Consider the following 14,737-nt stretch of genomic DNA (forward strand, 5'->3'; position numbering starts at 1 on the left):
GTTTGGTTCACTGTGGTCACTTTTGGCACATTTAACATAGGCTGCACATTTGTCTGGACATAACTTTGAGACACTTGCTTGCAGTTTGTTCTGTAGTTGAGCTTGACTCTGTGAATCAGTGGTTGTTGTCACCACTTCTTCACTCAATTGTCTCACTCTTAGTGTGGGGGACATGAATCCAAATCAAGGACATAAATATGGGCACCTTCGTACTAGTCTGCTGGCCTATAACTACAGTGACATTGTTGCAGCGTGGAACATCAAATTCCCCCTTCGGCACAGACCAAATACCTCCATATTAAATTCACTCAAATACATTTATTGGTGGGACCCATAACACCAACACTCATACTCCGTTGATCTGCTTCTCTAGAGGAATAAGCTTCCAAACGCTGACATGAAAGGAATATCTTTACCTAACCCTAAATGCGTTGACTCCAACCCTAAGATATTCCCCTCATTAGGAGATGAATCATTTAGTTGTTATCTATGGTTTTAGTGATCAAATTCATTTATCTATGCTTTACTCTTTATCCTAGCTTTTCTTCTTCAAATAATCGACACAACACATTTGTCAATTAATCAAATATCATTTATCTAAGAAAATTGCAAATTGTTAGAAATCATCACTAGAACCGCAGAACATCATATTTACCTAATCTGGCTAAAAGTCGTCCTCTAAGTCAGTCAAGTTGTGGAAAAACCTTTACATTTCATCAAAGTCAGGCCGCAATTCAGTCTCTCAAAGATTCAGGATAACAGCTGTTCAGCAGTGTCACCATCCTCTCCGTCAGCATAACGTCAGGAAATCGAGTTCGTCAAAGAAGAAGAGTTTTTTTAGTTCAATTCCCTACCTACTTTTATAATGAAAATAATGTCAAAATGTATCAAGATCGCGGTTTTGGAAAGTTTTAATTGGTAGTCTTGGGGTCATTCGTTAAAGTTCTCACATAGTCTGCAAAATGAAGTCATTGCACTTTCTGGTTCCGGTTGTAAGACATTTCATTGTATTGTCGTTGGCGAAGTTCCCGTTGCGACCTTGACTAGAACATCAACTCCTGGGGTCAGGACTAGGCCGCTGTTGCTGGCGGTGACGCATGCGCACTTCACCCAGAACCTCGTGTTGTCAGGAGCAGTCACATTCAACGTCTCGTTCAGCCATTTTGACTAGGCCGAAATGGGCAACTTAAGCAAAATAAACACAAAAACGTAATTAAAACATGGAAATGGCTAATAAAATGTTAATCCCTCGCTAATACCCTTATGTGTAAGTACTTATCTAGCAGCAAGCAACATCCAAAGTGTTTATACTCCCTCAATAAAGCACAATTTACAATTACATCACAAAAGCAGCATATATCGTGCAATATTCTAATTTTCTGTTATTAGTATGCGTACATGTGTTAGTTTACAATTAGTTTAGCCATGCAAAGTGCAATTCCCAAGTGTAATTCTTTTGTTAATATGATTAAGTCTTTCACTGCACACAAATTAATAAGATTACTATTAGTTAATTATTCAGATTAATATAAACATGCAGAATGGGGGGGGTATACAAAATTTTGTACTACCCGCTCCATCAATCCCGCCTTTGGTGATTATATCACCACACCAACAAAACATTTTGTATCCCCTTTTACGGAATTTCAAATTAATTTCTTGTTTCATTCATATTTCAGTTTCTCCTGTTTCTTCTCATTTCGCTGTTTTATACATACTCTCTTTGATTTCTTCTAATTCTATTTCTTCAAATTTTCTTTCTTGTTTCTTATCCCTTCTCCTTAAGTTTTCACTTTTTAATCTTTTCTGATTTTTATTCTTTTTACTACAAATACTTCCCAGTCTAATTATTAATACTAAGAAAATCACACAGGTTAATGGAAATAATATCTTACCCATAAATGTAATACCTAATTTTACTACAAAGTCTTCAATAGCTGATATCTTCTTACCAATCTTTTCCCAAACACCTTCAACCTCCAGTGGTGCAATTTGGTCATGCAATTCTGTAATATTTGTAATATAAATTTTCAAATCTCTACTTTCGTCAGGAATGTAAGTACAACAATGTTGAACTTTCAGCATTCCACTGACTCCACCCTCTTTTGCCAATAAAATATCAAGGGCAAGTCGATTTTGCATTACCATAGCACGTATGGCAACCATTTCAGTATTTACCAATAAGAATACTCCAGCGGTGCTTGTTGACAAGCGATCCACTACTGTTGAAAGTCTTCTAATTTTGTTTGCATTCAGAGATATTCCCACTGCATGTATCAGTGCTCCCAAAATGTCACCTACAATTTCAGTCCAAGATTCTCTCTTACTACGTGCTAAATAACTACCTAAGCTATGTACACCATCTTCTCCTCTATCCATATGAAAACCAGGCCAACATAACATGTGCCATACCAATGGTCTGGCAAACGATAATATGCCCTGTTTCCACAAATAAAATAAAGTCCTGGAAAAACTGGATCCCTTCCACCTTTAAATACCCATCCTCCCATGATTCGGAATGTATCATGGCACTCACTATTCCCTACAAAATAATTATCATACGCTGTTTGATTCCTTCTTATACACAATTTCCCTTTCTGAGGCCAATCTAAAGCCATAGTTGGACTCGTTTCCCCTTTCAAGTGTTTCTCCATTTCTACATCCCAAACTGTTTTCTCCACTTCCCCTTCCGAAGCCTTTCTTTGCATTTTCAATCTCCTTTCTTCTACCATATCTAAAAATGTCTTCTCCTCTTTCTTTAAACTGCAAGTCAAGTTATTTCTAAATATGCATTCTAATGTTAGTTCTTTAGTCGCCAAGAATAATTCACCTAATACCTTTGCAGGTTTTACCATGTTTAGTTTGTTAATTGCTGGTACTTGTGAAAATATAGTATCAACATCTGAAAAATAATACTCTAATTTACCTGTTTGATCAAATAAACTAGCTATTACACTACATGTTATTCCATATGTTACTGGAAGGTGATGAAAGTCACTCCTTCAGATACAGATGCAGTCCCTTACGTCCATTGGTTTTACATATTCATTCAGCAGTTTTGAAAACACATTATTAGAAAAATCTGTTATAGACCTGTCTTTATGCAAATAGTTTCTATCTATTCTAGTCGGAACTACCTTTTGAATCTTCCCTATATTAGTTATGTTATCACTATGTCCTTCTAATGTATCTATAGTAACTTAATAGAGCAAGTATACTCCAAAGAAGCATTAATAATCCTGTACAATAACAACACATTTTGCACCTCTTCTAAAGAAGGTACATCTACTTTTGCTACTTTCTATGTTTGCCATCTTAGCTAAAATGAGCCGTGTCTTTTGACTTAGCTTCTTCTACTTCACAACTAGTTTCTAACACAAGGCTCTAAGCACCTACATGGTTCTACCAGTTTTTGTCTTTTTCAGTATTTTATTGTCTTTCCATCAGTAATTTTCTTGTCTCATTCAGTTTGGCATCTTATCATCTTTCACTTTTCCTTCGTTTTCAGCATACAGAGTGTCCTGAACATCCGCTTCTTCTCCAATATCGGACAAGATAACTCTCAGGATTTCTGATTCTTCGTCTTCCTCAACCATTTCCGGTACAACCACCTCTGGATTTCCTTGGCTATCCGCCTCTTCTTTTACTTCAGGCAGGGCCACATATGTCCATTCCGGTGATTTATACTTCTGGTTAGGTTTCCTTGTTCTTTTGCTTTCTTTTTTTTTATTTTTTTTTTTTATTTATTTATTAAATTTTCACAACAGCATGGATAATTGAACAAGCTTGACAAAGCATATATACATAAAACAAAAAAAAGAAAGTTAACATAATTGAATAAGAAAAGTTAGTCTTCTAAGACTGAATCCAGTTACTAATAGGGGCCCAGATATTTAAGCCCTAAAGCTTTCTTTTTCCTCCCTTTTAGCCGATACACAGCTTGCTCTAGCTGATAAATATTCAACAATTTCGATTGCCATTGTATAAATGAAGGAGAGTCAGAATCAAGCCAATGGGAAGTGATACAGTATCGAAAAATGGACATAGATATAAATAAAAAGCCTTCTTCAGCAATTGTCCACAGTTTAACAGGATTTGATTGAACACCACAAATAACAAATTCAGCAGAAAGAATAACGGATGAATTCATATTATTCAGAAACATTTGGATTTCGGAAATAAATTGAGTTAAATTTGGACAGAAAAAAAACATATGTGCAGCATTTGCACCAAGAAGATTACATCGACTACATTTATCACCCCTATTAGCTTTCCATTTCATCAATTTAGCTGGAGTGTAATATAAATCAAAAATGCTCATAAAGAATTGGCTTTTAAAGGATCCATTAATTAGAACTAAATCAGATAAATATAGAGCATCAGATAAGTTAATAGACTCTATACCCAAATCCTTTTGCCATTTTAGATTGAACGAATCAAGATTGTCTTCCATCCGGGTCAGCATAGTCTGATACATTATGCCAATTCTATTTTGTTTCTTACAACATTCAAGTATATCAATTTTCCTAATTTTATTAGTATATAATAAGTTCTTGGTGAGTAGAAAACTACGTATTTGCAAGTACTTAAAGTCTTTTTGAGGTACATTATAGTTTTGTTGTATATACAAAAATGAAACAAATCGTCCTTCTTGATAAAGATCGCCTAAATTAAACATATTAAGTCTTTGCCATTGCTGAAGAATCTGGTCTGAAAATATTAGTGGCAGAATCGGATTATTATATAATGGTGTATAATAGGTAATGTTATTAAAGCAAAATCTTTTCTTACATTGTCTCCATACCTGATAAATGGTCAATATAACTTTAAATCTTGTTTTTTTGTAGTAGCTTGGTTCTGAAAAACCTACAAGACATTGACGTGCTGGCGCACCTAAGATCATTTCATAAATAGTTGGATAAGTAAGGTCCTTAGGTGGTAATTCTTGAAAAATTAGGACTCTCATAAATTTTAGTGATATCGCCAAGTAGTATAAACGGAAATCTGGTAATCCCCAACCTCCTCTATAAGTAGGGAGTGAACACCACATAAGAGATCGCCTAGCTCTCTTATATCCCCAGAAAAATCTTGAAAATATTCTATCTATTTTCGTAAATAAAGTAGAGAGAAATAATAAAGGTATGGTACGGAAAAAATAAAGACATTTGGGGAAAAAGAGCATCTTAATTACATTAGTACGACCATAAAGGGAGAGATGGAGATTATTTAACCTTTCAAGAGATCTAGTAGTTGAGACGAGTAGTGGATCGAGATTAAGATTAACAATGTCCTCGACCTTAGCAGAAAGTGTTACGCCTAAATATAAGGCCGTTTTAGCATATGTCAAGTCAGTTGGTAGACTAGCATTAGAGTGAATTATTTGTGTTTTGGCTATATTTAATTTGTATCCAGAATATAAACCAAATTCTCGAGCTGCCTCTACAATTTTAGGAAATGCTAGATTGATATCTGAAGTAGCAATCGCGACGTCATCTGCATATGCGAAGATTTTATACTCTACTTGATGAATTATAACCGGTGGGATATTTTCCTGATGTATTAGTTTTTGCAAATAAGACTCAATATAAAGTGCAAATAAAAGAGGTGAACATGGGCACCCTTGCCTGGTCCCCCTTGTTATTGATAGTATAGTAGATGTCTCAGAAGCTATGCGAATTACAGCCTTAGGTTGTTTATATAAGGCTTTAAGAGCACATACAAATTCAACCGGAAACTTTTTCCAAATCAATACTTGCCAAAGGAACCCCCAATCAACCCTATCGAATGCTTTCTCAGCATCAAGTAGGACAATTCCGACTGGGGATCCCATGGCCTGCACCCAGTCTAACAAAGTAATGATCCTTCTAACATGATCAGTTGTATCTCTCTTTTTAATGAATCCATGTTGCGACTCAGCCACTAAATTTGGCATTAAATCATTTAATCTATTAGCTAGTATTTTAGAGAAGATTTTACTGTCTGATGTTATTAAGGATATAGGTCTGTATGATCCGAGATCCATAGGATCCTTCCCTTTTTTTTTAAATACGACAATAGTGGCTAATGACCATGATGGAGGCGGCCGACCATTGAATGCTTCTTGAAATATTTTCAATAACTCTGGTTGTAGCATGTTACGGAATGCTCGATAAAATTCTAGAGGAATGTTATCTGGTCCGACCGCTTTACCAGATGCCAAACCAAGAATAGCCCCTTCTATCTCTTCCCAAGTAACTGAAGTGATTAGTGTATTTTTTTGAACTTCCGTAAGAGAGGAAAGATGTTCAATATTCGGAAAATAGTTGAAAGCATCTTCACAAACACTAGTACCGTCATTTGATCGATTGTACAGAGATTGATAAAAATTTAGAAATGCTTCCAAGACACCAGACTTGGATTCCTGAATAACCCCTTCCATATCCAATATTTGAGCTATATCCGTAGCGGTTGCTTTCTGTCTCAGTCTTTGGGCTAATATTCTGCCAGTTTGATCACTTAGTTCATAACATTCTTTTTTAAATAGTTTGTTCTTCTCAGCTACCTGATTGGCTAAGAAAGAGTAAACAGTCGACCGTGCAGTGGCCAGCGATTTTTGAGCTTCTTGTATCGCTGAGCCCAGCCTAACACAAGAGGCTAGTTTGATTTCTGCTTGCCTTATTCGATCCAGACTCTCTCTAAATGCAGCTAATTTTTTCTTTTTATGGAGATTCGAATAACTCAGGGTCTCACCCCTTATTATTGATTTAAAAGTATCCTATACCGTTTGTACAGAGGCAGTATTATTATTATTCAAGAAAAATTCCCTGATTACCAGGGCCATATGAGCTAGATAATCTTGATCTAGCAATAAATTTCTCTGAAATGTCCACGGTCTTTTTTGTAAATAGACTGAATGAGAAAGCGACAAATCTAAAACAATAGGATTGTGATCAGAAATGATTTGGGGTAAGACTTCAATACTGCTATTACTGACAAGTTGAGTAGAAATAAAAAAATAATCCAAGCGAACAAATTTTTGGTGTGGAGCCGAGAAGTAAGTAAAACCTGATTCTAGGGGTCTAAATTTGTTCCAGACATCTATCAATCCGTTATTTAACGTTAATTCTCTAAGAGCTTTAAACGTTTGAGGTTTCCGATCTCTATATTTCCTGAAATTCCTAATATTACAATCAGCGTTAATATTAATGTTGAAATCGCCACAAAGGATTAAAGGATGATCCCAAACTGCTAGTTCAGAATTCATTGTATTAAATACCTCCTTATCATCTAAGTTCGGGCCGTATAGAGAGCAGATAGTCAGTTTGTTCCCGTCAATAATAATTTCTGCAATCCCCCATCTCCCCCACCTATCGCCTGAAAATCTGATACATTTCCCAATTCCACGTTTTGTAAGAATAGCGACACCTCTGGTTGTTCCCATTTGTTTAGAACAGACTAGTAGCTCTAGATCAAGATTTTTAAACAAATTCCTCTTGGACCAAGGGATATGTGTCTCCTGTAGACATAAAATATCAATTTGGAGAAGTTTAATCAAGTGTCGCAGAATCCCCATCTTTTTAAAATCATTCAGACCATTAACATTAAGAGAGCAGATTTTAATTTTTCTCACCATATTGAAAATTTTTGAAAAGTACCATCAGTGGTAACCTATTTAATTGAATCAGAAAAGCCTTTTGCCAATAAACACTCACATAAAGCATAAAAATCAACCCACCAAGGCTTATAAGCCCAGATCAATCATCATTGCTGTTTTATACCACACCACCCACCACCAACCCCACCACCCCCACCACCACCTCAACCCCCAGGTTGAGGACCACCCACCCAACCCCCTCCCCCCACACATGAGGCTCAGGAACTAACAGTTCCTGTGTAAGATGGAATGCCATATCTCTCTGGCTCCGACCCATATCAGAAAACAGAATTCTGGAAAATAGATAGCACTATGCTAGACAGATATATATATATATATAAATGTCCAATATCTAACAATGACCATATGTTATAACATGAGTAAGAACTCTTTAGCTTTGATCTCTGAAAAAAAGAATTTTGTTTGATCTTTCCATATAACTTTAAGTTTGGCAGGATTCTGAAGGTAAACAGTAGCCCCTTTCTGCTGGAATGAGGTATTAACTGTCTGAGCTGCCTTCGCTGGGCCACTGTTGCCTGGCAGAAATCTGGCCGCACAAAGAGAGTGCAGCCTTTGGCAGATATCTTCTTCTCAGGTTTTGCTAACATTGAGATTTCCTCTCTTGCAAGAAAGTTATTGAAGCTGACAAGAATTGCTCGCGGATATGGCTGGTCACCCTGTCGAGTATTCTTCATAGAGAACGGAAAGCGATGGGCTCTTTGAATCTCCTTTGTCCAGTCCCATGTTTTTAAATCAGGGAGGGCCTCCTTTAAAAGTTCAATAATGAATTGTCTAGTATCTGATCTTTCTTTTCAGGAATGCCCAAGAATCGCAAGTTATTTCTTCGAGCCTGATTTTCTAGCCCGGTTAATTTATAAGATAAGTCATCCCTGTGTGCTTTGACGTTCTCAAGTTCTACTTTCTGAGTTCGAGACTCCTCCTCCAACACCGAGATACGAGTCTCGGCTTCAGTAACTCTATCAGCGGTCTCCATTGAGACCTTAATCACTCGACGAATAGAATTCTTTAGTTTAGTGCATGTAGCTTGAGTACGTAAATTTTCCGCTTTGCTTTCTGCGCGGTGTGCCATCATAGTATTGTATATAGTGGTTAGCGTAATTTCTGGAGGGCTTTCACTTAGATTAGATCTGTCTTGGATATTAGTCAATATGTCTTCAGTTTCAACCTCAGATCTATTTATTACCACTGGATTGTCAGGAGCTGAGGAGGGGGATCCCCCAGACTCGATTCTGAGTTTAGTTGTCGTTCGATTATGAGATCCCCTCTTCTTTAGTTTTTTAATTGTCGCAATACTTGTACTTGAGACACCATCATCATCGTCTTCCCCGACAAAACTGCTCTCTGCAGTATAATCTGCCCATTCCTTGCTATGACTTGGACTGTCATCCGATGTGTAGTCAGATAGGGAGTAAAAGTTTTCACCACCTTCTTGACTGGTTATGGCTCTTTCTAGGATATTTAAATCCAAATTAGTGGGAGTTTCGGCTGACCCATTGGATTGTAAAATATTACTTGGAACTCCAACTCCCACAATCCTTTGTGAACCAGAATCCTGAGTGTCTACAAATTGCGCTGTTATGTTTGAAGCAGCAATATTGGTTTCAGAAATAATATCTGCAGTTACGGGCTCAAGAGTTTCAGACATAGGTGTTGGTTAAACAATATCTCTCTGTTTCTCTTTTTTTTTTCTCAAAGTAATGATGAATCGGGGTGATCCCTTGTTTTACAGCAGATTGAGGCAGGGAGCCTTTCTCCATGGTGCCTACAACAGTAAGACTTGTTCCTTTATCAGCAATAATGGGTATAAATTTATTCACATTTGGCTGAGATGAGGCACCCTTTCCCTCAGCGGGTTGTTTAATCCGCACACTCCGAGTATGAGCCTTTGACTGGTTTTTTGGTGGCATATTTTGAGAGCTCAGCGAGGTACTATCCCCGTGTATTATCGACCAGTGAGCGCCAATGAAACCAAAATAGCGCCAAAGCAAAAAGCAGTTCCGGTATTCATGAACAAGAAGCAACATATGATGCAGATTTCTAATTAATTAGTGCTATAGATAGATTAAAGTTCAAGAGGTTTTAATTATAGTAGACTCTCATTCCTCTCCTCTAAGTACAATGTCCGGGTCAGAGCAACTATCAGCTGCCAGGTTTAACAGTGAATCAAGAAATGTGTATCCGTGCAGCGACACAATGTTGCTAACCTCTTTCTTAAATCCGCAGCACAGTCGGTACCAATATTCTTTCTATAATTTTCGGAAAACAGAGCCGAAAGCTTCCACAGCCGCCGTCTCACTTTGAGCTCAAAGTAGAGAGGAATTCCAGTCGCGTTGTGCCACTCAAACAGTCAAACAGTTTTCGGCTTACTCACGCTTTTGAAAAATCCAGTTGCTGGAAGGAGAAGCAGCTCCGTAACTTCACCCTGAATGGCGGCGTCTCTTGAAGCGTCCGCCTCCGAGTCTGCGTCTGTGCTCGAGCCGTAGCTCGATTCCCGTTTCCGGACCGCGAGCCTTCCCTCCAGAATCTCCACAGCACCATACGAGGTTCTAGCGGCTAGTTCTTCTGCTTTCTGCGGTGCAAATCACTCTCCCGACTCATACTGGCCATATGGTAGCGTTTTTGGAGAGCAAAGCTCCGAATAACAATCTCCGTTTCCACCGGGTACGGAGCCAGAGTGAGGAGCTGCTTACACAGCCCACGCCACGGCCGCCATCTTGCCTCCTCCTCCTTCTTTTGCTTTCTGTAACCACTATTGTTTCTTCTCATTTCGATTTTTCCTGACTCGTCACTTCATTCACCTGTTCAGCCCTTGGCGAATTTACACGTGTCAGTCGATCTCAATCTTTTTATTTTATTCGGCCAAACCTCGTCCTTTGCCGCTCTTTTCAATTTACTCCCTTTATTATTCTTTTCAGTCCTCCAAGCTCTTTTTCTCAGAACTCGCCCTTCTGGTATTTCATCTTCGCTTTCCTCTGACTCTGTTTGAACTTGCTTTTTACTCTCAACAGTTTCTTTTTCCACCACTTCTTTTGTTTTCCCTACTTCTGTCCCTCCTCGAATCTCCGGCACGCAATCTTCCTGCTGACTACTTGTCCCTGCTTCTAACTGGATGTTGGAGTTCCTACACCTCCTCGGGGGTCTTCCGAAATAATCTTTCCCTCTCTCTCTGTATCTGGCACCTGTCCATCTAAAGGTGTTGTTTCAGGTGGAATTTCTCTCAATCTTTCATTTGGCACTTCCTTCTCATGAATTTCTTTTATTGTCTCTCCACTGTCCTTTTCTTTGTTCTTCCCTTGTTCTTTCCTGGAAGAGTGGCTCTTTGTTCTGTCTCTGAGTCTGAACTGGTATCAGAAATCTGTAACCTTCTCCTCAGGGAATTACTTCTGGGGACCAAAGTTAAACTCAGCTCTGTTTCCCCCCTTTCAGGGTTTTCTTTTTCTTTGAACTCTCCGTCATCCGACTCAGTACTGGATTCTGATTCGTCAAAATACTCCTTCTCTTTGCTGTCAACTGGGTTTGAAATTTTCAAAGTATGACTTGCATGGATCCAGTTCTTCAATCCAGCACACTTCATAGCTGTTGTTATGGTAAAGATGACTTGTCTTGGTTTTCCCCACCTGGGAACCAAACAGTTTCTTCTTCTGTGGACTTTAATCCTTACCCAGTCCAGGCTTAGATCATTGGCTGGCTTCTTTTCAAGAGTGGTGGCATCCGCTCCAACCTGATGAAACACAGAATGAACTGCGTCAGCCAGGATTTTACAGTATTCCAACACCATGTCATCTGTTATAGTCATCAGCTTGTTGACTGGTATAAATACATGATGCATGGCTCGTCCCATGATAATTTCATGTGGACTCATACCAGTAGTTCTGTCTGGAATTGATCTAATAGTCATGAACACCAGAGGCAAGACATCGGGCCATTTCATACCTGTGGCTAAACACATCTTCCCTATTCTGTTTTTGATAGTACCATTCATTTGTTCTACTACACCAGAAGCCTCTGGTCGATAGGCACAATGCAGTTTTTGTCATACATTCAATGCTTCACATATAAGTTTTATGATCTCATTATGAAAATGTCCTGCTCTGTCTGATTCAATTGTTACTGGGAACCCAAATCTAGGGATAAATTCCCTCAAGAGTAATTTTGCCACTGTCATTCCATCATTTCTTCTTGTTGGGAACGCCTCTACCCACCTGGAAAATAGACATACCATAACCAAAACATACCTCAACCTGTTACAAGGAGGCATCTCAATGAAATCCACTTGCATTCTGGTAAAAGGCCCTCCTTCTCGACCTATTGTACCTAGACTCACTACTGTCTTTCTTCCTGGATTGTATTGCTGTCAAATTAGGCATCTCTGACAAAGACTTTCTGCTACAAGTCTGAATTTTGCATTATACCAAGTTTGCTTGAAGGACCTAATCATGGCGTCTCTCCCTATATATCCCTGTCCATGATACATCCGTGCCATGGCAGACATCATGCTATCAGGCACAACCGGTCTTCCATCTCGATAGACCCACACATGATCCTTCTCTCTTGGTGCACATCCTGCTTTTACCCACTGTTTTATTTCTTCCTCTCCTGCTTCTTCCTGCAATTGTCTTACTTCTTCCCATGTTCCCACAGTGTTAGTAAACATTGGAAAACAAGAAATCAATTCCTTTTCCTTTGCCCGATTGATTAAATTCTGATTTCGTGCACAATATTGCGCCATATCATTTGCAAATTTGTTACCAGTGACAATGTAATCACCACTGCGACTATGGGCAGCACATTTTACCACAGCCAATTGCCTAGGCAGCTGTGTCGCCTCAAGCAACTTTCCAATCACTTCAGCATTCTTAATGGGAGTTCCACTTGAGGTTAGGAAACCTCTCTGCAGCCATATTTGGCCGAAGTTGTGGACTACCCCATAGCCGTACTGGCTATCAGTTATCACAGTCACTCTCACACTTTTCCCAATCTTGCATGCTCTTGTCAGGGCAACAGGTTCAGCTACTTAGGCTGATCTTACTCTTTTCAAATAGGATGCTTCCATCACTGCTGCAACTGTACATACCGCATACGCTGCACTCAGCACTCCATCATCTATCCTCAAACAAGATCCATCAATGAACATGACATAATCACTCTCTGGTAAGGGTTCATCTCTTATGTCAGGTCGTGGTTTTGTACAAAAATCAAGTACATCCAAACAGTCATGATCTGCTTCATCTCTTACTTCCACATGCTCTACATCTGGCAACAGAGTTGAAGGATTCACATTCGCACATCTCACAAGACTCACATTTGTTGCACCCAAAATGACCTTTTCATACTTAGTCAGTCTGCTGTGCGTCATATACTGAGTACGACTCCTTGTTAAAAGGATCGCAACATCATGAGGTACAAACACTTTCACAGGATATCCCATCACAATTCCCGCACTCTGTTCCAAACTTCGACATGTAGCAGCTACTGCTTTCAAACACCCAGGAAGGGCTACAGCTACTGGGTCCAACATGGATGAAAAATATGCAATTGGTTTCCTCCGTTTTCCATGCTTCTGTACTAGAACTAAGAGTGCACATCCATTTCTCTCACTGCAATACAACTCAAACTCTTTGTCATAATCAGGCATTCCTAATGCAGGTGCTTCACACAATCCTTCTCTCAATCTTTTGAATGCTGTCAATTCCTCTTTATTCAAATCAATTGGATCTCTCACACCACTTCTTGTAAATCGTACCAAAGGTTTTGCAATCAATGAAAAATTGCTAATCCACTGACGACAATATCCAACCATTCCCCGAAACATTCTCACTTCTCTTTGGGCCATTGGTGGACTCATTCTTTTTATAATTCTGATTCTGTCTATGGTTATTTTTCTTTGTCCTTTCTCAATGTTATGTCCTAAATATTGTACTTCCTTTAATTGTAATTTCGATGGTGACACTTTTTTAGTCCTCCATCTGCCAAGTGATTCAGCAAAGCTACTGTATCTACCTCACAAGCTTCACGAGTTTTCAATGCCACAAGCAGGTCATCGATGTATTGAACCAATACAGAATTTTCAGGCATTTCTAGACTTTCCAAAGACTTCTTCAATAACTGATTAAATATTGAGGGGCTTTCTGTATACCCCTGTGGAATTCGGCACCACGCCAAAATACGCTCACCGAAACGAAATGCAAAAATCTGCTGACTGTCATGGTGTAATGGGATGGAAAAGAAAGCATGGCACAGATCAATCACTTTATACCATTCTGCGTCATGAAGTATCTGATATAAAATCACAGATGGATTCGGTACAATGGGACAACATGGTACAATAATTTTGTTTATCTTTCTCAGATCTTGCACTATCCTAAACTTCCCACTAGGCTTCTTCAGTCCCATTATTGGTGAATTGCATAGGCTACTCATTATTTCACTTAAAATTCCTTATTTTTTCATTTTCTCAATCACAGGAGTAACTCCTTCAATTATTTCAGGTGTCAACTTATATTGTGGGACATTTGGGTAACTTACTTCTTCTTTTACAGTTATTTTTACTGGATCTGCATTTCTCATCAATCCTACATCTTCTCCAGTGAAATCCCAAACTTCTGCTTTAACAGATTGTTTTAATTCTTTTGGTGATTCGTCAGGGTTAAATACAGCATAGGTTCCTGTAACCTCTTTCTCTCTGTTTGCCATTGTCATTTTATACAGCACATCATCATTTGGTGTTTCAAAGGCTATTCCATCTGGAGTACAAAATATGGTGCAGTTCATCTTGCACAATAAATCTCTACCTAACAAGTTCACAGGACTGGTGTCGCACACGACAAACCGGTGCATTTCAGAAAATTTCCCTATACTAACTTTTACTGGTTCTGTAAGGTAGGTTTCAATCTGTCTGTTGGATACACCATCTACTTGGATCGTTTCATCCGAGAGAGGAAGATTCTTGACATCAGCTGATCTAACAGTTGATCGAGTAGCACCAGTATCAACTAGGAAAGTAATATTTTCATTATTAACTTTTCCATCTACAAATGGGCCTGTCTGGTCTACTTCTAGAGTTGCGCCAAGCACGCACTCTTC

The sequence above is a fragment of the Triturus cristatus genome, chromosome 3_2 (assembly GCF_964204655.1).
Source record: "Triturus cristatus chromosome 3_2, aTriCri1.1, whole genome shotgun sequence".
Classification (NCBI taxonomy): domain Eukaryota; kingdom Metazoa; phylum Chordata; class Amphibia; order Caudata; family Salamandridae; genus Triturus; species Triturus cristatus.